General features: G+C 38.7%; 1 pseudogene; it reads left to right on the top strand.

Annotated features, from left to right (window-relative positions):
- The first annotated feature begins 283 nt into the window (after positions 1 to 283).
- On the top strand, positions 284 to 4,212 carry LOC112740416 (proliferating cell nuclear antigen-like; annotated as a pseudogene).
- The last annotated feature ends 22,150 nt before the right edge of the window (positions 4,213 to 26,362 follow it).

Below are 26,362 nucleotides of genomic sequence, written 5' to 3'. Positions count from 1 at the left end.
ATAAAAAGAAAATCGTGTTACAGAGAGAGACGGAACGTAAAAGAAGGAAATAATAACTAACTATGAAGTGGTAGGAAATTAGAAAAATTTTAGTTTTTAAAATTTAAATTAAACTTAATTACCAATGTGTATCTAAAAAATAGGAATATGTTTTAATTAAAAAATAATTAAATAATATTAAAGGCCAACCAAAGGCTGAATTTTGTTGTACAAATAGAATTTTCCATAATAAAAAATCTTAAAGCAAGAAAGCAAGAAAACCTCCAACAGTCCCATTTTCAAGATGCTAAAACTCCGTTTGGTGCAAGGTTCTTTGCTAGAGAAGGTTCTAGAAGCAATCAGGGAGCTCGTGAATGATGCGAACTTTGATTGCTCCGCCGCTGGGTTCTCACTCCAGGCCATGGACTTGAGCCGCGTTGCTCTCGTGGTGCTTCTACTGTGGTCCAAAGGGTTTGAGCACTACGGTGCGACCACAACATCTCGATGGGAATGAATCTCAACATGGCCAAGATGCTACGGTGCGCCAGAAATGATGACATCATCGCTGTCAAGGGCGATGACGGCAACGACACCATCACTTTCATATTCGAGAGCCCAAGTACTATTCATTTTCCCAAGAAATCTTGATTTCGATTTTCATTTTAATTTTGTCTGATTATTTATAGGGTTTTATTATCTGCATGGCTCATTTTCCTATTTCTATTTGATCGTTAGTTGCTAATTTTGATATGGTGTTATTTTAATTCGTTAACCTTTTTATTGACGCTTAGGACTATTTCTTGCTAGAAAATTGTACTGGAAAGGGAAGACCTATTAAATTGTTTTTTGTGTGTTTGAAAGTTTAGTATTCTACAAGGGGCATGATCTTGATTCTGTAGTTGATATGAGTTCAGTTGTTAATGAATTGCTACAAAATTTAGTGTTTGGTGATTGGATTTCTAGGATTGTAAAAATTTATATGCAGGAATTATGCTTTGGTGTTTAATTTTAAGCAAGATAGTGTACAGCTGTGTTTTGTTCATGTATTGGAATCTGTTTCTGGTAGTGCATCTGTTAATATTACATTTTGATTCAAGATCTGAATTATGAAGTTTTGGATATTGAAAAGATTTGTAATCTGACTATTCATTTTTTTTTTGTTTATGTTCTGAAGCACAAGATAAAATTTCTAATTTTGAGATGAAGTTCATGGATATCGATAGTGAGCACCTTGGAATTCCTGAGGCAGAGTACCATGCCATTATTAGAATACCGTCTACTGAGTTTGCTAGGATTTGCAGTATTGGTGAAACTAGTAATTTGCTTTGCTCTAAATTTTTGGGGGTTTTATGGTTCTCTTTTGGAAGTTAATAGTTTAGCTGATCCAATTTGTTCAGTGTGTGATGAATATTGTAGTTGTCATTTCTATTATTAGGGAAGGTGTAAAGTTTTCCACAAAAGGTGATGTTGGAACTACAAACATTGTCTGCAGGCATAACTCTTCTATGGAAAAGGTAACGGAGATTTATTTGTTCTTTTTTAATCATAACTTTATTGTTTGTACAATTTAGTTCTCTTATAATTTGAAATACATACTGATTGATGGTTTTGCATTGTATTTGGTTGATATTGCAGCCTAAAGAAGCCACTACTATAGAGATGAATGAGCCTATGTCCTTGACATTTGCATTGCGGTGCATGTACTCTTTCACAAAGGCAGCACCATTGTCTAACCAGGTTACCATCAGTCTTTCGAATGAGCTTCCAGTTGTGGTTGAATACAAGATTGCTGGACGGATGGATTCATAGCTTCCAGTTATATAATTTGAAAAATTACTGAGTACTTCTCAGTAAAAAAATTAGTTGCCCCGACTCCCATAATAATTTTGACTCCACCATCAAAATTGAAATCCCTAAGTCATAACCTTTTCCTTCTCCCCTATCTCAATTTTTGTCTCTGCTATCTTTCTCCCCTTCACGTAACCCTTCTTCTCCAGTTGTCCCCCTCGCGGCCTCGAGTAACTAGCTAACTGCACAGCTCGCCGCCCACCTCGGCACCTCCTGATTTGTCCGCAGTCCGCGTTACTGTCGTGGAATCGTCGACGTTGCTGGCTTGTCGCTGGTTTGTTGTCTCGTGTCTCCTTATCTGCCCTGCTCGCTTGCTTCGTTGACTCGTCGCTGGCTGCCTGGCTCGTTTCTCCGTCATCGCCTCTCGCAGTCTCGCCACTCGCCTCTCGCCACTCGGTCGTCTCTGCCGCTCTGCCTCTGCATCTCTAACTCTCTCACATTCTCGCCTCTCCACTCTCCAGTCTCCCGTGAGAATTGATTTTATAAATTTAGAAATAAGAATTTAAAATGGCATGGTTTTGTGATTCTCCCTCATTTTGTGCTTAAATGTGAAAACAAGCTTTTAGATCCTTAATTTGATGATTTTTTATCTTTCTTTGATTCCACTAGATGCCTTGATATATTTGTTAGTGATTTCAGATTGAAAAGGCTAGGAATGGATCAAAAGAATGAAGAGGAAAGCATGCAGAGTGGAGAACACTTGGAAAAAGTCAAAGATTTGGATGCGCCCATCCACGCGCACGCGCAGTATACGCGCACGCTGGATTGCAAAAAAACCTCAGGGACACGCATGCGTGCTGTACGCGTACGCGTCGGTCCTGGCACGTGATTTTTAAGTGAAAACATGCCCAGTGAATTCAGGGGAGCTGTGGGGCCAGTTTGTAACCAACTTTGGCGCTAAAATGCTTAAAGGACCAAGGATTGAAGGGGAATGGATCATTCATCTTTTGCTCATTCATTCACTGCACACATTAGGATTAGGATTAGTTAGTTGTAGAGAGAGAAGCTCTCACTTCTCTCCAGAATTAGGATTAGGTTTAGGTCAATAATCTTAGATCTAGGTTTTAATTCATGCTTTCATCTACTTCTACCTCTCAATTCTTTGTTGTTACATGTTTTTCTTCTATTCCTTTGTTGTAATTTCTTTTATTTTGTTCCTATGCTTTGTTGTAGATCTACTCTTGTTCCTTCCATTTTCTTTCAATTCAATTTGAGGTAATTCATAATAATTGTGTTCCTTTTTTATTGTTGTTGTCAATTCTTTGCAATAATTGTTGTTAGATTCTATTCTTGTTGTCAATTTACTATGCTTTCCTTTTATACCCTCCAAGTGTTTGTCAAAATGCTTGAGAGGATGTTAGAGTAGAATTTTATGCTCTTGGCTTGGGAAGATAACTTAGGAATTCTTGAGTTACCAATGTCCAAGTGATTGATAGTTGGTAGCCATTGACTCTAGCTCTCATTAATTCAATTCGTGGATAGCTAGGACCTATGGACTTGGATTGATATAGCTCATTTGACTTTCCTTTACTTGTTAGAGGATGACTTAGTGAGATTGATCCTTGTAATTGTCATATTGTGGTTAGTAATAAGGATAGAGATCCTTGACCACCAAACCTTGCCAAGACCTTTTTGTCATTTGATTTCCTTTGCAATTTACATTTCTTGTTTCCTATTCAAAACCCCAAAATATACATGTCCATGGCCAATAACAAAAACACTACCCTGCAATGCCTTTGAGAGACGACCTACGGTTTAAATGCTTCGGTTATTAGGATTATTAGGGGTTTGTACTTGTGACAAACAAATTTTTGTATGAAAGGATTCCTTGTTGGTTTAGAGACTATACTTCGACGAAAATTCATTTGTGAAATTCTTAACCGTCAAAAATCCACTCATCAGTCTTTTTATTAAAAATGCTATAAGATGAGGAACAAAATGTTGTGGAGCAGTTATGTTTTAGATTCACTACAATTAATTGGTGGTTTGCACTTTGATAGCTTACTATATCATGCATTATTTGAAAGAATTTTTTTTATTATGAACATCATAAAGATTTTGTAATCTTTAAATAATTATTTAGTGATATATATAATGATTGTATTGATAATGAAAAGATTATTTAATCTTTTTAAAATATAAAATCTAAAAAATAGAATTTTAAATTATTATTTTATTATTTTGATTTATTGGTTAAATAATTTAAAAAATAATTATATTTTATAATATCATAGTATAATTGTAAAAAATATTATTATATTATGTATATTTTGTTTCCACAGACCAAATTTTTTGAATTCAGACTTTGCTGAAATGAGTTATATCTGCTTCTATTTGGCTCCCAAGATAGAAGAGGAAGAAGAAGAGTCAAAACGTAAAGTTTAGGGGTTGGATTGACTCTGTTGGGTCTTTAATTCGGTTGTAGTAAGTCTTGATACATCTTGTTGAAAATGGAACCTGGCTCAGAGGAAGAAGGACATTAGTTTGAAGTCTCGAGTCTCTATCCCCTCTCTAGTGCTGCTTACAAGGACCGTTTAGTACGAGATCACTTCACACCTCGCGGTGCTTACACCTCTCGCCTATCGAAGTTCTGTTCAAAAACCTCGTCCGAGAACTTGTATAGAGAAGGATTTCCCGCGGCGCAACAGTTCTTCCATACCAACTTGGTTTCAAGGTAAAGATAGCATGATTGACTACTTGCGTCCCAAGAAGGTAAGAAATCCAACCTGTCCGATGCTTCTTCGGCCAAATACAATATACAAGTGGGACCTGCACTATGAGCAAGCTGGTATGACCAAGGAAGTTAGCTTATCCCAGTTTCTCACGCTGTAAGGGAGAGGCTCCTCTAACTGAACGCGTTCAGTGTCTTGCTCACCGCGAGTTTGACTCTGACTTAATTGAATAATAATTCAAAGTTTTTTTTAGAACGTAAATGATCTTCGTTTGACACTATTTTGCGCTGAGCGAGGCTGCTTTCCCTCCTTACGTTGGAGTTCAATGACGGGTAAGGCGGTCAAGCTACCTGCGCCTGTCTGGTCCGATCATTTAGCGGCTCTTTCTAAGAGACGGGAATGTCCTAGCCTCTGAGGAACTTCTTATGGCTACTTAATAAATTTATTTTGTACGTGAAGTTCTTACTTTTTTGGCAAACGGATTGAAAAATTTTGTTAGATATTAGTCCCTCCTAAATCTATTTTCTGTTACTTAGAACAATGATCAATAAATGGATGTGTATGTTTCATGCTGCTTTTGTTTTCATTGGAAGTTTATGAATTTTATTAGATATTAGTCCCCCTTAAATCCATTTTCTGTTACTTGGAACAATGATCAACAAATGGATGCGTATTGATAAACCACTATTTTATGGTTTATCTTGTGTTTAATTGAGTGGTTTCATCAAGTCTTTACCCACTTATTCATATGAATTGCATGATTTTACAATTCCTTCCTAAGTTTGTTCTATGGTTGAAAACTTGCTTCCTAGAGATCTTGAATTTGTGTATTTTAATTCTCCTTTATACCATTCGATGCCGTGATCCGTGTGTTAAGTGTTTCAAGCTTCATAGGGCAGGAATGTCTTAGAGAATGGAAAGGAAGCTTGCAAAAATAGAAGGAACACAAGAAACTAAGGAGATAACCAGCGAGCATCGACGCACACGCATGGCTCACGCGTGCGCGCGATATGAAGAAATTTGCAGTGACGCGTGCGCGTGCCTGACGCGTACGCGTGGATTGGAGTTCTGCAAGATGACGCGTGCGCGTGCTTGGCGCGAACGCGTGACATGCATGATCTGCAGAATTAACAGAATACACTGGGGGTGATTTTGGGCCGCGTTTTGACCCAGTTTTTGGCCCAGAAACACAGACTAAAGCCAGGGAACATGCAGAGACTCAACACACATTCTCATTAGGATAGTTTTTAGTTTTTAGATCTGAATCTAGAGAGAAACTACTCTTCCTCTAGGTTTTCTTTACATTCATAGTTTATTAGTTTTATGCTTTCGCTTTTGATTTGGATATTGAAGAGTCATCACCTCCGTTGAAGTTACTATTCTAGTTTGTTTCCTTATTCCTTTACTTTTTTGATTACTTATTAACCCTGTTCAGATAGGTATGTTGCACTTTGGATTTATTAATACAAAGAATTACTTTTTCTTTTTAATTAATTTTCAATACCTATTTTATTTAATTTATTATGTCTCTTTTCTATTCCAAACTCCCAACAATAAAGATGGTATCCATGTCAATGGAGTAGTTCCCCAACTTGACATGGGAGTTGGTTAAGAGGAGACATTTGAGTTGGAATGCTCAAGTGCTTAGTTAAATTAGAAGTTGTTGTCTAATTCTGTATTTACTAACACTAGACCTTCCCAAGGGAGAGGACTAGGATTTGCGAATAAGAGTTAGCTCAATCACTTGACTTTCCTTTATTTAGTAAGGGTTAACTAAGTGAAAACAACAACCTCTTTATACTACACTTGAGAAAATTCCAACAAGGATAGAACTTCAGTCAAGGCTTTTTAATTAGAATATATAATTTTATTTTAATTACAATTAATTATTTTCTATCATTCAACTCTCAAAAATCTCTCGGAATTTCCTAATTAATAAACTAGCACCCTTTTTAGCAACTCGTTGGGAGACGACCTGGGACTCATACTCCCAGTATTTTTATTCTAAACTTTTGTGACAAAGACAACTTTTCTAAATTGATGAGGCAGATCTTAGCTGGTTAAGAACTATACTCACAACGTATTCCCTATATTGATTTCTTAAATAGCCGACTTCTGCCCACGCATCACGTATGTTTCATGCTGTTTTTGTTTTCATTGGAAGTTTATAAATTGTCACAATCAGGAAACTTAAAATCATCACGATACAATCAATATCCTGGACTACATTATCTTTCTGGTGATTTTTTTAAAGTTTTTTTATAAAAAAAAGAGAACAAAAACAGGCATTGGTGTTTGAAATCTGATACTCTGTATATTAAAATTGAGGCGCTTGGTTATTTAATGTATGCAAAAATTCACCAGCTTCCATTAATAGCAAAATCAAAATACTATACAAGACTCTAAGGAATCAAGTTAAATGTTACATAGTAAAGGTCCAAATTCTTAAAAGGAAACATCAAAGTTCTACTAAATTTACTCTAGAATATTTGGTCAACAATATGGGCTAATCGATGTTTACTATAGTGTACAATGGTTAAGCGTGGGTAGAGGCATTCTTAGTCTAATATGGCAAAATTCACGGTGATGGTAAAATCCATCTTGGTCAGTTGGTCTATGTGGCAAAATTTAGGGTAATAAAATCAAGCAACTCTCATTTACTCCATTTCTTGGCTTCACTATATAGGTGATAAACCCTTGTGCGCGTGCGCGTGGATCGCAAAACTTCAAGGGACGTGCACACGTGCTGTACGCGTACGCGTCTGTGCTGGTGATAAACCATTATTTTATGGTTTTCATTGTGTTTAATTGTGTGGTTTTATCAAATATTTACCCACTTATTCATTAAATAAGCATGCGTTTATAAGTCCTTCCTAAAAATACTTCATGGTTGAAAACTTGCTTCCTAGAGACATTTAATTTTGTATTTTAATTCTCCTTTATTCCATTCGATGCCATGATCTGTGTGTTAAGTGTCTCAGATTTTATAGGGCATGAATGACTCGGAGATTAGAAAGGAAGCCTGCAAAAATGGAAGGAACAGAAGGAATTAAGGAGATGACCAGCGAGAAGTGACACGGATGCATGGCTCACGCGACCGCGCGACATAGAGGAAATTGCAGTGACATGGACGCATGGCTCATGCGACCGCGCGGATTGAAAAATGCACAAGTGACGCGAAGGCGTGAACGACGTGCACGTGTGGCAAGGCAAAACGCTGGATGATGCGTCCGCATGAATGACGCGATCGCGTGATGCACGGAAACTTGTCTCCCAACAAATTTCCCTCGGCAAGTATACTGAATTGTCGTCAAGTAAAAACTCACAATAGAGTGAGGTCGAATCCCACAGGGATTGATTGGTCAAGAAACTTTAATTGGAGGAATGTTCTAGTTGAGCTAAGCAAAAGTTGATTTGAGAGTTGCAGAAAATTTAATGACGGAAAAGTAAATAGCAGGAATTGTAAATGCTGGAAATAAAGAACTGAATATAAATGACAGAAAATAAATTGTAGAAAATGGGAGATGGGGAAGATGAACATAAAAGTAAATGGCAGAAAGTAAATAGAATGGGTAAGATCAGAAATGGGGAATTCATTGGGCTCAGGAGATGTTGCATTCTCTGGATCAAGTTCATTTTCATCTCTTCCTCAATCAATGCATTCATTGATCTCCTTGGCAATATTAAGTGATTGAATTCCAATTCCTTGGTAATTCAATCTCTCAAATCTTGATCAATAGCTAATTCCTTGGTCTAATTGCTCATGAGAAGAGATGAAGTATCGTCACTGATTATACCACATGTATTTCCAAATCAAAGTATTGGGAGAATTATATGTCACCATATTCGTCCAAACCCCAATTTGGTCAAACATGAGAAATTATTTCTAGCATGATCTCTTCATTCCTCTTCCAAGGTTCCGAAGAGATCCAAGTATGAATAGCTTCTTTTCCAAGACAACTACCCAATTGGATGAAGATTGAAAGCTTTCTAGTAAAATTAAGAGAAAAGAAAGAAGAAGAATAATGAAAACTATTATTAATCCATCAAATTACAACAGAGCTCCCTAACCCAATGAAAGGGGTTTAGTTGTTCATAGCTCTGGGAATGGAAAGCAAAGATGGAAAATACATTCTGAAAGTAAAACTAGAAGTTGCAGAGAAAGTAAAATTATACAGAGAGTAGTTCTCAATGCCCCAAAAGCTTTTTTCTCTAGTTCAAAACTACTCCTATATATACTACTCTTCTGATCTTCTAGTTAGCTCTTCAAGTCTTTGGATATGGGCCTTTGGATCTTGAGTTGAAGCAGTTTGGAATCTTCAGTGGGCTCAGCTTTACTTGCAGAGAAAGTGTGAAGTAGGCATGGACTTTAGCTAGGACGTTAGTGGCGTTAACGTTAAATGAAAATGTGGGTTCGAGAACGTTAGTGACAATCACCTTTTTCACTAACGTTCCTAGCCCAAGATGGTTCACGTTAACTTCAACGTTAGTGGCACTAATGCGACCACTAACGTTGCCTTTTGGTCCATCGCAAGCGTTATTGGCATTCACCTTTGCTAATAACGTTGCTCTTAGCCCCCTTTTCTCACGTTAGAATCCACGTTAGTATAACTAACGTGGCTCTTAACGTGGGCATGCCTTAGCCTCGAGAGCGTTAGTAACACTTACCTTTGTCACTAACATTCCAAACGCCCCTTCTCACGTTAGTGCCTCACGTTAATTGTCTTAACGTGGTGGTGATTGCCATCTCCAACGTTAATGACAAAGGTGAGTGTCACTAATGTTGGCTCATCATTTCTTTCCTCCACGTTAGCTTCCACGTTAATGCAATTATCGTGGCAACTAACGTGGCTCATAGTGGCTTAGTCCAACGTTAGTGACAAGGTGAGTATCACTAACGTTGGCGATTCCTTGCTCCTCCCACGTTAGAGTTCACGTTAATGTAGTTAACGTGACTCTTAACGTGGCCAATTGGGCTTAGTCCAACGTTAGTGACAAAGGTGAGTGTCACTAACGTTGGCATTGTCATCCTTTCCACGTTAGAGTTCACGTTAACTGAGTTAACGTGACTCTTAACATGGCTAATTGCCAATTTGGAGCGTTAGTGGTATTCACTTTTACCACTAACGCTGGAGCTCCCTTTCTCTCCACGTTAACTACCACGTTAATGTAGTTAACGTGGCAATTAACGTGGGCCATGATGGTTTCGAAGGCGTTATTGGCAATCACTTTTCTCATTAACGTTGCAAGTTTATTCCCATTCCACGTTAGTGGTCACGTTAATTAGATTAACGTGGCTACTAATGTGGCTCTTCCTTGCTTCCTTTGTCCTGAAATCAAGCAAATAAAGTGCGTCAAAGCTCTAATACAAGTTATGAGACATGCATTATCCAATTTGTCATTCAATTCATGCATAATTCTCATAAAATCACATGAAATTCACAATGTTTGCTTGAATCAAGATGTAAGTGATTATCTATCCAAAACTTGCTTATTAAGTAAGAAAATGCATGAAACTACCCTAAAACAGTACAGAAAAGGTCAGTGAAATTGGCCAAAATGCCCTGGCATCATCGCGTGACGTGCGTGATCTGCAGAATCTACAGAATTCACTGGAGACGATTTTGGGCCCTATTTTGACCCAGTTTTTGGCCCAGAAAAGCATACTAGAGCCAGGGAACATGCAGAAACCAGAGGGCATCATTCATTCCGCATAGTTTTAGTTTTAGATCGAATTTTTCCTCTCCTCTAGGTTTTCTCTCTACACATTCATAGTTCTTAGAATTTTAATTTTATTGCTTTTTGGATCAAGATATTGAGAAGAGTTATTATCTCCGTCAAGACTTTGTCATTCTAGTTTGTTTCCTTACCTGTCACTTACTCTTCCATATCTTTTATTTACTCAGAATTATGATTGGATTATTTTTAGAATTTATTAATACAAGAACTATTTTTATTTTTAATTGATTCCTTCGATTGTTATTTATCATGTCTTTCAATATTTCCTTTTCTTATTCCGTGGATTTTACAAACATAATGAGTGAGTAGTTCCATAACTTGATTGGGAGATGATTGAAAGGAAACCTTGAGTTGGATTACTCAAGAGAGAAATTGTAATTGGGTTATTGTTGGATCACCCTCTAGTCATTGACACTAGTCCTTCCCAAGGGAGAGGATTAGGACTTGTGACTAGAAATAGCTTTCCAACTTGCTTGACTTTCCTCTACCTAGTAAGGGATAACTAAGCAGAGCAACCCTCAATTATCAATTAGTCTTGAGAGTACTTCAACAAGAATAGGGCTTCCAACTAATCTACTCCCAGTCAAGGCTTTTATTTAAATTATCTAAATTCTCTGATTTAATTTCCTGTTTATCAACTCAAACTATTTTTTGAAAATATCTGATTAATAAAATAGCACATCTTTCTGCAACTCGTTGGGAGACGACCTGGGATTCATACTTCCAGTATTTTAATTTAAATTTTGTGACAACCCTTTTAAATTGATAAGTGGATTTTCGGTTGGTTAAGAACTGTACTTGCAACGCATCTCTTATAACAATTTCTTAGCTCGCCAATTTCCGCCACGTCAATTTTTGGCGCCGTTGCCGGGGAGTTGCAATAGAGTGCTAAGTTATTGATTCGAATTTATTTATTAACATTTTATTTTATTTTGCTACTATGAGCTGCATGTTTCTTTCGTTAAATGACGCGTTCACTTCCTGATCGAAGCTTGCCATCATTCGATCCTGAGATTGAAAGAACTATTTCACGAATAAGGCAAGCTCAGCGTTGGTTACTATTGAAAGAACTATTGAAAGAACTATTTCCTGAAACGTCACTTGAGGAAGAAACAAGCCCCGTTCTACTGATTCGATTGATTTACGTATAGGTGACATGGCAGTACCTAGGAGAGTTACTATCCAGGAGGCTGGAGCCCCTGATTTCACAATGCAACCGTTTCAAACGCATCACCCAGTAGTGGCTACAGACTTTGAAATAAAGACTGCACTGCTCAACTTGATTTCTAAGTTTCATGGCTTACCTGCTCAAGAGCCTATCAAGCACCGTAGAGATTTCCAAGCAGCCTGTTCTACTGTCAGGCACGATGGTGCGAATGAAACTTCTTTTTTGTTGAAAGCTTTCCCGTTCTCTCTTGAGGAAAAGGCGAAAGTGTGGTACTACACTCAACCCGCAGCAACTGTTTCTAGCTGGGATACGCTTAGAAGAGAATTTTTGGAAAAATTCTTTTCAACTGAAGTTACTGACAAACTGAGGAAAGACATCTCCATGATTGTTCAGGACGAATCCGAGACTCTCTATGAATATTGGGAGCACTTCAAAAACCTTCTGGAAGCATGCCCCCATCATATGATTGACAAGATAGTGTTGCTCGGCTACGTCACACAGGGCATGAGGGCCCAAGATAAGACCACATTGGAAAGTGCCTGCAATGGGTCTATGAAAAAGTACAAGACCACTGATGAGGCATGGAAACTGATCAGCAACTTAGCTGAATCTACAAGGAATCACAGGCAGAAACAAGGCTGGTCAAAAGCTGTTGCAGAAGTATCCTCTAGCAGAGAGACTGCTGCTCTAACTCAGAGTATAAATGAAATGACCACTTTACTGAAGCAGATGCAGTTGAGTCAACAATAGGTGCATCAAAGCCAACAGCTAGTCCCACAGAGAGTGTGCAGAATCTGTGCTGATTACAGCCATTATACTGATGAATGCCCGCAGCTCCAACAGGAAGACAACACTGTGGCAGCCACTCATAACTTCTATGACCGCCCCAACTAAGGGTACAATCAAGGTGGCAGTTACAACCATGGATGGCAGGACAATTCTAACCAAGGTTGGAGAGATAATTCTAACCAGAATTGGAGGGACAACAATAACAGAGGAGGCAGAGACAATCAAGGATATCAGAGATGGAATAATAACAACAACAGGCAGCAGAACCAGAACCAGCCTTATAGAGCACCTCACCTGAGGCAGTCCCAAGGACCACAGCACAACCAACAACAAGTTCCGCAGATCACTCAATCTAATTCCTCTCCGAGTGAAGAGGCCATTCAATCCATTGCACAAGGACAAAGGAACATGGAAAGTTCATTTAATGGCCTAGCATCCGCTATACAAGCTCTCATCTCTCAGCTGACACCACCCAATACTTCAAACACTCAACAGGCAAACTCCAGTGGAATTCCTTCTCAACCCTTACCCAATCCGAAGGGTGGCATCAATGCCATCACCCTAAGGTCCGGAACTACACTGCAAGAGAGGAATCAGGAGGAGCCAAAACCACCAGAACACACCTCAGCTGAAGAGGTAGCGAAAGTAGAAGATGTTGAAGAGGAAGAGGACATACAGGACATGGCTGAAGAAGAAGAAGCTCAATCACAGGAAGAAGCACGAACGGGCGCAGACACTGCAGAAAATGCCATTCCTATTCTATTTCCACAACTTGCAAGGAAGCCCAGGAAGCAGTTGGAACCTAATCCCAAAATGGTAGAAATATTCAAAAAGGTTGAGGTAACTGTTCCCCTTTTTGATGTTATTCAGCAGGTACCTAAATACGCAAAGTTTCTAAAAGATTTATGTATACACAAAGACAAAATTAATGAATTAGAAACTATTCCTTTAGGTAGTTCTATATCTGCTTTAATGGGGGGTATACCTGAGAAGTGTAGTGATCCAGGTCCATGTATGATTAATTGTACTATTAGTGGTGTGATATTTTCTGACTGTATGTGTGATTTAGGAGCATGTGTTAGTATAATGCCTTTGTCTATATATGATAATTTGAGGCTCCCTCCCTTAAAAAGGTCGGCAGCTCGTTTTGCGTTAGCAGATAAAAGCATTATTACAGTGGCTGGAGTTGCTGAAGATGTGTTAGTAAGTATTAAGGGGCTCACATTCCCCATTGACTTTTATATCTTAGAGATACCCCAAAATGACTCAGAGAAGCCATCATCAATCCTACTCGGAAGACCATTCCTGAAGACCTCAAAGTTCAAATTGGATGCCTTTTCAAGAACATACTCTTTTGAAATAGATGGCCGAGTAGTAATCTTCAATCTGAATGGAGTTGTGAAGCACTCCCCAGAAGATCATTCTATCCTCCAGTGTGACATCATAGATGAAACCGTGGCTGAAGATCATCAGGAGGAATTTGAAGAGAAGTACATAGGACAAGGTCCGAGTGTGGGGACACTTTCTGAGGACAATGACAGTACTTTACCATTGTCGCCAACTCCAGACATTCCAGAGCCTGACCATGAGCAGAAGTTAGAATTGAAACCCCTCCCTCTACACCTCAAATATGCTTACCTTGAAGACAAGCAGAAGTTTCCAGTTATCATTGCACGGGAACTCACTTCTCAACAAGAAGAGCAGTTACTTAGTGTGCTGAAGAGGCACAAGAAGGCAATTGGGTGGAGTTTGGCAGACATAGTAGGCATCAACCCTCATGTTTGTGAGCACAGAATATTTTTAGAAGAGGGAGCAAGACCTGTTCGCCAACCCCAAAGAAGACTAATCCCACTATCTTAGAGGTTGTCAAGAAGGAAGTGACCAGACTACTGGAGGCAGATATCATCTACCCCATCTCAGACAGTGAATGGGTGAGCCCAGTACAAGTGGTGCCCAAGAAGTCTGGAGTCACTACAGTGAAGAATGAGCATGGAGAGCTCATGGCAACTAGAGTTCAGAATGCCTGGAGGGTCTGCATTGACTACAGACGTCTAAACCAGGCCACTCGTAAGGATCACTATCCTCTTTCATTCATTGATCAAATGCTAGATCGCCTATCAGGTAAATCACTATCCTCTTCCATTCATATAGCTCTTGAAAATCAGGAAAAGACCACTTTTACATGTCCATTTGGGACTTATGCTTATAAGAGAATGCCCTTTGGCTTGTGCAATGCACCAGCTACTTTCCAAAGGTGCATGATGAGTCTTTTCTCTGATCTTATTGAGGACTGTATGGAGGTTTTTATGGATGATTTTAGCGTTTATGGTGACTATTTTAGCCTTTGCTTGGATAGTTTATCTAGAGTATTAGATAGATGTGTCAGTACAAACCTTGTATTGAATTTTGAAAAATGTCACTTTATGGTTAAACAAGGGATTGTGCTAGGACATGTTGTGTCTAATACTGGCATTTCTGTAGATCCAGCAAAGGTGGATGTTATTTCTAGTTTACCTTACCCCTCCTCTGTGAGGGAAGTCCGTTCGTTCTTTGGCCATGCAGGTTTTTACAGGAAATTCATTAAGGACTTTAGTAAGGTAGCACTTCCTTTATCCAGATTACTGCAGAAAGATATCGAGTTCGAGTTCAGTGAGGATTGCAAACAAGCGTTTGATAAACTGAAGATTGCCCTGACTCAAGCTCCAATTGTGAGAGGACCAGACTGGAGCCAGCCATTTGAAATCATGTGCGATGCTTCCAACCATGTAGTAGGAGCAGCGCTGGCTCAGCGTGAAGGTAAGGATCCTTTTGTCATTGCTTATGCGTCTAAGACTTTAGACACTGCTCAATCTAACTACACTACTACTGAGAAAGAGCTTCTTGCTATTGTTTTTGCTCTGGATAAATTTCGAGCCTATTTACTTGGCACTAAAGTAGTAGTGTATTCAGACCACGTAGCTCTAAAGTATTTATTAGCTAAAAAGGAGTCCAAACCAAGGCTTATACGTTGGATACTGCTACTACAAGAATTTGATTTAGAAATTAAGGATAGGAGTGGTAACCAGAATCTAGTGGCAGACCACTTGTGTCGCCTTGAGCATATTAATGATGACTCCACTCCTATAGCTGATAATTTCCTATTTGATAACCTACAAGCAGTATCTGAGGTAGTCCCTTGGTATGCACCTGTAGCTAATTATCTAGTTAGCCGCACCTTTCCTCCAAACTTTACTAACCATCAAAGAGACAAGCTGAAAAGCGAGTCTAAATATTATATATGGGATGACCCATATTTATGGAGATGTGGCGCTGACCAGGTAATTAGAAGGTGTGTGCCTCAATCAGAATTCCAGTCCATTTTAGAGGCCTGTCACTCATCTGAGAGTGGATGGCATTTTGGCCCTTAAAGAACAGCTAGAAAAATCCTAGACTGCAGATTCTGGTGGCCTACTCTTTTTAAAGACGCTGCTGAATTCGGTAAATCTTGTTTCCCATGCCAAAAATTTGGTAATATATTCAAGAAGGATGAGATGCCTCAACAAATTATGCTTTTCTGTGAAATTTTTTATGTTTGGGGTATTGACTTCATGGGTCCATTCCTATATTCTAATGGTTATTTTTATATATTGTTAGCTGTGGATTACGTTTCCAAATGGGTGGAAGCAATTCCTACCCGTACTGATGATGCTAACACTGTTGTTTCCTTTGTTAGAAACCATATCATTTGTCGCTTTGGATCACCAGGAGCAATCGTGAGCGATCAAGGCACCCATTTTTGTAACAGGAGACTAACAGGATTACTGAAGAAGCATCGGATAATTCATAAAGTAGCAATAGCCTACCATCCTCAGACTAATCGGCAAGCTGAGGTGTCAAACAGAGAGATAACGCGTATATTGCAGAAGATAGTCAAACCTCATAGAAGAGACTGGAGCACCAGGCTACAAGACGCACTTTGGGCATACATAACAGCATACAAGACATCCATTGGGATAAGTCCCTTCCGCTTGGTTTATGGAAAAGCCTATCATCTCCCAGTTGAAGTGGAGCACAAAGCCTTTTGGGCAGTAAAGGAGTGCAACATGGGATTTGAGAAAGCCGAAGCTGAAAGGAAGATGCAACTGCAAGAATTGGAGAGCCTTCGCCTAGAAGCGAATGAGAACTCACGGCTGTACAAGGAAAAGATGAAGGCTGTACATGATCAGCACATCAAGAGGAAAGAGTTCCAACCTAGGGATTTAGTCCTCCTTTACAACTCTTGACTGAGGCTCATGCCAGGCAAGTTGAGATCTAGGTGGGAAGGTCCATATAGAGTCGAGAAGGCTGAGCCGTACGGAGTTTTTCACCTAAGTCACCCTTCAAGCCCTGAACTCATCCAAGTTAATGGACATCGTTTGAAGCTCTATCATGGTGAGAAGGTGACGAAAAACAAAGAGTTAGATATCTTCCTCTTGGAGGATCCACTCACAGCAGAAGACTGAGCTGATGGAGCGTCCAACTTAAGGACGTTAAAGCAAAGTGCTAGGTGGGAGACAACCCACCATGGTATGATCATTCCTTTCCTTCTTCTTAGTTTTATTTTTCAATAATTCTCCTCTTTATTGGCACTTTCAGCTTGCATCTGTATTTGTATTTTTATTTAAAAAAAAATTTTCAATTTCACGCGACGCGACCACATCATCGACGGGTCCGCGTCGCAGGTGGTTCAGAGAGAATAAGAAAACGAACAGAGAGTCACGCGAGAGTGTGGCTGGAGGCGTGCCTTTGGCACGAATCACCCCACGCGACCGCATCGCTGATGCGTCCGCGTCATGCGGGAACATTGGCCTCCCATGCGTCCGCGTCACCCACGCGGCCGCGTGACCAGAAAATCAACGTAAAAAGGGTTGACGAGAGGAACTTTTGCGTGGTCTAGAAATTTGCGGATAAATTCTCGTTGCAAGTATAGTTTCTAAACCTTCAAATGTCCTTTCATACAAACGTTTTGGTTGTCACAAGTAACAAACCCCTAAATAAATTGATAACCGAAGTATTCGAACCTCGGGTCGTCTTCTCAAGGAACTGCAGGAAAGTATGTTCTTATTATTGGCTATGGGGATTGTAAATTGGGGTTTTGAGAATGAGGAGCAAGTAATTTAAGTGGCAATTAAAGTCGATGAAGAACAAGTAATTTAAATAGCAAGTGAAATAAATAAATGACTGTAAATAAACTTTTGGCAAGGTATGAGAAATTAGAGGTCCTATCCTGGCTATCCTTATCAATGATGATAATAATTGAATCTTAATTCCACTTTGTTAGCCTTTACTAAGATAAAGGAAGGTCAAGGGATTAATTGGATTGATCTTCGGATCCTATTTTATTTTCTAAGAAAAGATTGGGATTCTTGAAGCTCAATTCAATTAACAAAGATAACAATTATCAAGCATGTTTGAGTTTGATAACTCCTGAGTTGCTGATTTCTTAACCAAAACCAAAAGGAGAAAAGTAAATCCACTGGAATAAGAATGTCTTCAGATTGGGAATAATTGTAACTAATACATAAAAGAAAGCAATATTAACTGAAATACCTCAAATAACATTAATCCAAAATAATAATCTGTAACATGGAAGAATTCATAAATTAAATTGCAAAAGTAAATAATCAACTAAAGTAATGAATAAAAGTAAAAGAGAAGCTTAAAGTAAAGGAACATTAAACCTGGGATCGAGAGTCACTCCCAAATTAAGAGAAATCCTAAATCCTAATCCTAAAAGATTGAGAGAATCTCTCTCTAAACTAAATCTAAATCATGAAAACTAAAACTAAAGTCGTCTCTCCATGAATGGATACATTCCCTCACTTCATAACCTCTGGTCTATGCCTTCTGGACTTGGATTTGGGACAAAAAGGGCTTCAGAAATCACTGGGAGCATTTTCTGCAATTTCTGGTGCATGGCCTCTGTCACGCGTCCGCGTGGGTCACGCGGTCGCGTCATTCGGAGCTTTTCTTGTCACGCGGTCGCGTCAGTCATGCGGCCGCGTCATATGTGTTTTGCTTAAGGCGCGCGGTCGTGTCAGTCATGCGGCCGTGTCGCTGTTGATTCGCGCTTGGCATGCGTCCGCGTTGCCCATGCGATCGCGTGGATGCCAGTTTCTTTAGAAACTCCGTTTTGTGCTTTCCTTCCATTTTTGTATGTTTCCTTTCCATCCTTTGAGTCATTCCTGCCTTAGAAGATCTGAAACTACTCAACACACTAGTCACGGCATCGAATGGAATTAAAGGTAATTAAAATAATTAGTTTTAAAGCATAGGAAACATGTTTTTTACATACATCACATAATGAGGAAGGGAAAGTAAAACTATGCAATTAATATGAATAAGTGGGTGAAAGATTGAATAAATCACTCAAACTAAGCACAAAATATATCATAAAATATGGGTTTATCAACCTCCCCACACTTAAACAATAGCATGTCCTCATGCTAAATCCAAGGTGAAAAGTAGGGTTAAAGTGATGGAATGTCATGTAATGCAAATTCTTTTTACAAAATCCTTTTTCATATTTTTACAAAATCCCCATAGAATAAAAGATCTCTTTTATTCTACTACTCTAAATGCCTGCTTTTCACAAAATCCTTTTTCATATTTTATTAATTTAATATAATTGTTATTACAAACAGGTTGTTAGTTTGAACTCTGTGGTAATTTGACATGAACATTGAATGCTTGATCTATGCTACTCATGCCTTTGCCTGCATGCCAATAAACACCTTGCATTCCATTGTCATCACATGCCCTGGCTATTTTCTGTTGATAACTTTTCACATGTAGTCATGACCATGTGTTAACATCATTTATCTTTTAATGTGCATTGATTACCACCCATACCATCATCTTCCTTGCTCTACTCCTTTACACTTTGACATACTCTCTCTTTTCTCCCTTTCAGGATGGCCACCAAGAAAGGAAAAGAGAAAGCTACTCCCAAATCAATAGCAAGGAGAGGTACTAAATGAGCATTAGTGGCAGAGCCATCTTTAACTGCAGTCAAACCCTCAACAAAGAGAATTAAGAGGATTATAAAGGTTGATGATAAAGAGAAAGCCTTCCCAGCAAAGGACACTGTGCGATTTACCAATCGCTACTGTGAGTAGATGTTCCGCATCTTGGCAGAAAGGAATTACAACAACGAACACCTTCTTACCCTCCCAAACAATATTCCAGAATTTGTTGAGCCACAAATTGCACGAAGACAATGGGGTTTACTCCAGAAACAGCCACGGCAGGTTAATCTTTCTTGGGTTGTCGAGTTCTACTCCAACTTCCACCTGCCGACCTTGCAGTATGTCTATGTCCGACAGAAGCAAATCCCCATTACAGAAGATGCTATTCAACGATCTCTGGATCTTCCCCCTACTCCAGAAGGACCGGACGCATTTCAAGAAGCCGCAATCAAGCGCCAGATGTACCAATTTTACTGGGACGCTGTTCTCAGAGTTATCGCACTACCTGGCAGCAGATGTTTCTACGGATACCATCGTTCCCGTCCTAAGGGAATATTGGCTTCTGCACTTACCTTGGAGGCTCGCGTATGGGCACAGATTATGTCCCATTACGTATTTCTAAGCACTCACGAGTCCTCCTTCACTGCAGACATGGCCGTTCTACTATGGTGCATCCTTACAGACCAGCCTCTGAACCTACCAAGACACATCCGAAATGCCATGGGACACATACAAATTGCGGGCAACTTACCTTTCCCCGCCATGGTCTCAGATCTTATCTCAGCAGCCGGAGTTTCCTACAGAGCTGGGGACACCAAAGCCATGCTTCCACGGGATGATCAGTATGTCCCTAACGGGAAATACATCAGACCTCCAGCAGCCACTACAAGCCAGTCCCCTGAACCGGCTGAAGAGCTTCCTCCTTCAACACCACAAGCACCTACAACCAATCAACTGCTCCATCAGATACTTGAAAGGTTGGATCGGCTGGAACACAAAGCAAAGCTAAGAGAGCGCCGTAACAAGCGCCAATTCACATACCTCAAGGAGCTACTTAAAGGAAAATACAGAGACTCAGACACCCCGGACTCCACTTCTTTTACCAGCACAGGGAGCCATGATGGTCCCGACTGTGGAGATACTGCTACCAGCCCACCCCTGTTCTTGACAGATGGCACCGAGGATGGTGCAAAGCCTTAAGTGTGGGGAGGTCGGTTAGTACCTGACTTCCGGAGGTAATTTCTCTTCCCTAACACCAATAAAATAGGATATTTAGTTGGTTTTTCTTTTGTAGAATAGGATAAATTGCATAGTAATAGATTAGTTGCATGCATGTTCTACTTGATTGAAAAGACAATAAGTTTCTTCTAAGACCCTATTTTTAGAACAAAAATTTCACTAATTTTAATCAAAACCTTTATGATAAATCTTCTTGAAGTTGTATTTGAAACATGGTTTTTGAGCTAAAAAACACACAACCTGTGAGATTTTGAGCTTATTTACATGGTTACATTATTTAACCATGATGATTTTGTTCGTGTGTGTTTACCTCTCTATGATTGTAATTTATATTTTGTTTCATCCTATATGTCCAATGTTTAATATATGCTTACATATGATTGAGGCCATTATTTGTTTAGTTCACTCATCCAAATTAAGCCTACCTTTGTAGCCACTTTGAGCCTTTAAATCCCATTTGTTCTTTATTTTACCATATTACTAGCCTTAAGTGGAAAAACAATTATATATCCCAATTGAATCTTTAGTTAGCTTAAGATAGAATTGTGTGTTAATTAAGAATGGGAAATTATGGGAACAAAAGGTAACAAGGGAATGTGTCATGATGATATAATGGAAATTTGGGTACCTACTCATGTGAAACTATAAGAATTAAAAATCTATGTGCATTGATAAGCTATGTTTATTTTTATATTTATATGAAAAAAATTAAAAAAATAAAAAAAATCCAAAAATATTCAATAATTGAATAAGGGGACAAAATTACCCCAATGTCAAGTTAGGAATTCAAAGATCAATGCATGTATGATAAAATTAAAAATAAAAGTTGATACATGAGTAAGGAATGTGAAAGGAAAATTTTGGGTAGCTAGGTGTGAAATTTGAGTTATATAGAATGTACATATGTGTAGGTGAAAGCTTGGGTTAATTAAAGATTCATTTTATAAGCTTACTTAACCATATATGTATCTTTACCCTTACCTTGGCCCCATTACAACCTTGAAAAGACCTCATGATGTTTGCATTGGTATATTAAATGTTGTTGATTGGTTAGGAGAAGAACAAAAATTAGAAAGCATGATTAAGAAGGATAGAGTGATTACCCTATACACTAGAGAGATTAGAGCATACATACATCATTAGTGAGGGTTCAATGCTTAAATTCTATGTTCCTTGCTTTCATGAGCTATCTTCTTGCACTTTTATCTGTTCTTACTATATAAGAATTGAATTAGTGGAATTTGATTTGTGATTGTCTTGAAGAGCTTATTTACTTTTAACCAGGCAGACAAGAATGATATAGTTGCATTCATATATATATATATATATATATATATATATATATATATATATATATATAGGTTGCATTGCATTGCATGAGTTCTACATGTTCCTACTCATTTATTTTATCTCCTTCAACTAAGCATAAGGACATGCTAATATCTAAGTGTGGGGAGGTTGATAAACCATTATTTTATGGTTTTTATTGTGTTTAATTATCTGGTTTTATCAAATCTTTACCCACTTATTCATTAAATAAGCATGCGTTTATAAGTCCTTCCTAAAAATACTTCATGGTTGAAAACTTGCTTCCTAAAGACTTTTAATTTTGTATTTTAATTCTCCTTTATTCCATTCGATGCTGTGATCTGTGTGTTGAGTGTCTCAGGTTTTATAGGGCATGAATGACTCGGAGATTAGAAAGGAAGCCTGCAAAAATGGAAGGAACGGAAGAAATTAAGGAGATGACCAGCGAGAAGTGACGCGAACGCATGGCTCACGCGACCGCGTGGATTGGAAACTGCACAAGTGACGCGAAGGGGTGAACGACGCGCACGCGTGGCAAGGCAAAACGCTGGATGACGCGTCCGTGTGAATGACGCGATCGCGTGACGTGCGCGTTCTGCAGAATCTGCAAAATTCGCCGGGGACGATTTTGGGCCTTATTTTGACCCAGTTTTCGGCCCAGAAAAGCAGACTAGAGCCAGGAAACATGCAGAAACCAGAGGGCATCATTCATTCCGCATAGTTTTAGTTTTAGATCGGATTTTTTCTCTCCTCTAGGTTTTCTCTCTACACATTCATAGTTATTAGGATTTTGATTTTATTACTTTTTGGATCGAGATATTGAGAAGAGTTATTATCTCCGTCAAGACTTCATCATTCTAGTTTGTTTCCTTACCTGTCACTCACTCTTCCATATCTTTTATTTACTCAGAATTATGATTGGATTATTTTTAGAATTTATTAATACAAGAACTATTTTTATTTTTAATTGATTCCTTTGATTGTTATTTATCATGTCTTTCAATATTTCCTTTTCTTATTCCGTGGATTTTACAAACATAATGAGCGAGTAGTTCCATAACTTGATTGGGAGATGATTGAAAGGAAACCTTGAGTTGGATTACTCAAGAGAGAAATTGTAATTGGGTTATTGTTGGATCACCCTCTAGTCATTGACACTAGTCCTTCCCAAGGGAGATGATTAGGACTTGTGACTAGAAATAGCTTTCCAACTTGCTTGACTTTCCTCTACCTAGTAAGGGATAACTAAGCAGAGCAACCCTCAATTATCAATTAGTCTTGAGAGTACTTCAACAAGAATAGGGCTTCCAACTAATCCACTCCCAGTCAAGGCTTTTATTTAAATTATCTAAATTCTCTGATTTAATTTCCTGTTTATCAACTCAAACCATTTTTTGAAAACATCTGATTAATAAAATAGCACATCTTTCTGCAACTCGTTCGGAGACGACCTGGGATTCATACTCCCAGTATTTTAATTTAAATTTTGTGACAACCCTTTTAAATTGATAAGTGAATTTTCGGTTGGTTAAGAACTGTACTTGCAACGCATCTCTTATAACAATTTCTTAACTCGCCAATTTCTTCCACGTCAGCTGGCACGTGATTTTTGAGTGAAAACGTGCCCAGCGAATTTTTAGAAGATGTGGGGACTAGTTTGCAACCAACTTTGGCGCCAAAATGCTTTAAGGGACCAAGGATTGAAGGGGAGAGCCATCTTCTATCAATTGGCATCATTAGGATTAGTTTAGAGTTAGTTTTTGAGAGAGAAGCTCTCACTTCTCTCTAGAATTAGGATTAAGTTTAGGTCAATAAGCTTAGATCTAGGGTTTAATCCATTTTTCATCTACTTCTACCTCTCAATTCTTTGTTGTTACATTCATCATTCTTCTATTCTTTTGTTGTAATTTCCTCTATGTTGTTCTTATACTTTGTTGTTGATATACTCTTTTTCATTCCATTTTCTTTCAATTCAAGTTGAGGTAATTCATAATAATTGTGTTCCTTTTGATTGTTGTTGTTAATTTCTTGCAATAATTGTTGTTAGATTTCATCCTTGTTGTCAATTTACTATGCTTTCCTTTTATACCTTCCAAGTGTTTGTCAAAATGCTTGAGAGGATGTTAGAGTAGAATTTTATATTCTTGGCTTGGGAAGGTAACTTAGGAATCCTTGAGTTGCTAATGTCCAAGTGATTGATAGTGGTAGCCATTGACTCTAGCTCTCATTAATTCAATTGGTGATTAGCTAGGACCTATGGACTTGGATTGATATAGCTCATTTGACTTTCCCTTACTTGTTAGAGGATGACTTAATGAGATTGATCCTTGCAATTATCATATTGTGGTTAGTGATAGGGATAGAGATCCTTGACCACCAAACCTTGCCAAGACCTTTTTGTCATTTGATTTCCATTACCATTTACTATTCTTATCTCTTATCCAAAACCCCAAAATATACATGTCCATAGCCAATAACAAGAACCCTACCCTGCAATTCCTTTGAGAGACGACCCGAGGTTTAAATACTTCGGTTTATAATTTTTGGGGTTTGTACTTGTGACAAACAACTTTTTGTATGAAAGGATTATTGTTGGTTTAGAGACTATATTGCAACGAGATTTCTAAACCGTCAATTATGCATTTATCAAAATGGCGCCGTTACTGGGGAATTGCAATGGTGTTGTGTTATTAGTTATTGTATATATGTGAATATTGTGAATATGTTTTTCTTTTGTTTGTTTGTTAGTTTTTGCTAGCTTTAAGACTTTGTTAGCTTTGTTTTTGTCTTCACTATGATTTCTCATCCTTTTGGCTATGAGTTTGGTTCTAATGGTGTTGTAGAAAATGAAAACTTCAATGACCACATGTATCAAGGATGGGGCTAACAAATATGGGAGGAGCCTCAAGGAATTGATCACTCCTCTTCGCAACAACCTTCGGTTACGTATAGGTATAATTCCCATCCTAATGCATGTCAATTCAATGACTATAGTGAATCTTTCTATGACAATCAATCACCACCATCATATGCCTATGATTTTTATCCTCAACATGAACCTCAACCATACTTACAAGCCCTTCATTACCAAACACCTTCCTATGATCCATATCCATCATATGACTATTCACCAATACCATATCCGTATGACCATTATGAGCATGAGTCTTTAGAACCACCACAACCCTATCATGATTACTACCAAGAACCACATCAATACATACAATCTCTATACCCCTACCAAGAAAAAACGCCTTCCTACTATGAACCCTTTGTCCAAAGTGATGAACCCTCCTATCCTCCCCAACCACCAATAGATGACTCTCTCACCTTGCTACTTCAAGGATAAGCGGATATGCAAAGGAACACCCTAGAGTTTGTGACTAACTTGACCAAGGTAGTGCACACTTTAGCCTACCAATGCTTGAACACTCAAGGTGCTTCCGTAACCACATGTGAAGGATCACAAGAAGAGCAAAGCATAAAGAAGAGATCGGAAAATCCGGTAGAGAAGGAGGAGTTGGGCTTTGTATTGGAACCATTGGAGAAACCTACAATTCTTGGAGAAAATGAAGAAGTGGTTAACGATTTAGGAGATGCGAAATCACCATGGGAGTCTCAACAACCTCTGGAGTATATCAAAATTGAAGAATATGAAGAGGTTGATCGAGAGATGGATTCAATCATCAATGACTTTCTATCCAACATTGAATCCCCTCCCATTGGACAAGAAATTGAAGTTATTAAAGACAACTCCATGCCAATTGATATTGGTGACCTTATCGAAGACCCTTCCATGGAATGTGAAGTTGATATTAAATTGAACTTCACACAACCTTCAAGAGTTGACTTGATTGATGATGAGGAGGAATTGGAAGGAGTTGACAAGCAAGCCGAAATTGAAAGAAGTTGTCAAGAGGTGGACACAACCAAGGAAGAGCCTAAAGGAGTAAACCTCGCATTGTCTAAGTGTGGGGAGGCTCTCCCTCCTAAGTTGCCATCGAACACAACATTCAAGTGGGTAAATTTCCTACCCTTAAACTTCACTTTCTTACTTGAATATGGCTTGATTGAAATGGATGAGCAACTTAGAGCTCTTTGCGGAGTTAATAATAAGAGGGAGTTGTATAGTGGTCAGAAGTTTGGAATTATGCTCATTAGGGTCAAAGCTCTAAAGCATAGGGACCATGATTGGAAGAATGCAAACTTGTGTGGGTCTAGAAGGATGATTTGGTGTGCTAAAGAGAATTCTATGTGTCAACCACCCGGAAGGAAGAACTATGACAATCAACTTGAAGACAGGTGCAAAAATAAGATATGGGACCCCGGATCCCACTTGGAAGACCAACTTTGGGAACTCATATCTTGGGTTAAACTCCGCCCAAGCTTGGTGAAGACGGTTGGAATTTCTATCAACCATTTGAGGAGAAAAGATCCTTGGGGATTCAAGGATGAGTACAAACACAAGCCACCTTGATGAAGAGCTTCCAAAATGTCCAACATAAGGACATAAAATAAAAGTACTAAGTGGGAGACACCCCACCATGGTAAACTCTTTCCACTCTCTTGTAGATTTGATTAATAAGTGATTTGAGTTACCATTGGAGGTAGTTTTCTCTTCATATAGGCTTGTT

The sequence above is a fragment of the Arachis hypogaea genome, chromosome 14, assembly GCF_003086295.3.
Source record: "Arachis hypogaea cultivar Tifrunner chromosome 14, arahy.Tifrunner.gnm2.J5K5, whole genome shotgun sequence".
In the NCBI taxonomy this organism is placed as follows: Eukaryota; Viridiplantae; Streptophyta; class Magnoliopsida; order Fabales; family Fabaceae; genus Arachis; species Arachis hypogaea.
This window is presented reverse-complemented; position numbering and strand designations above follow the sequence as displayed.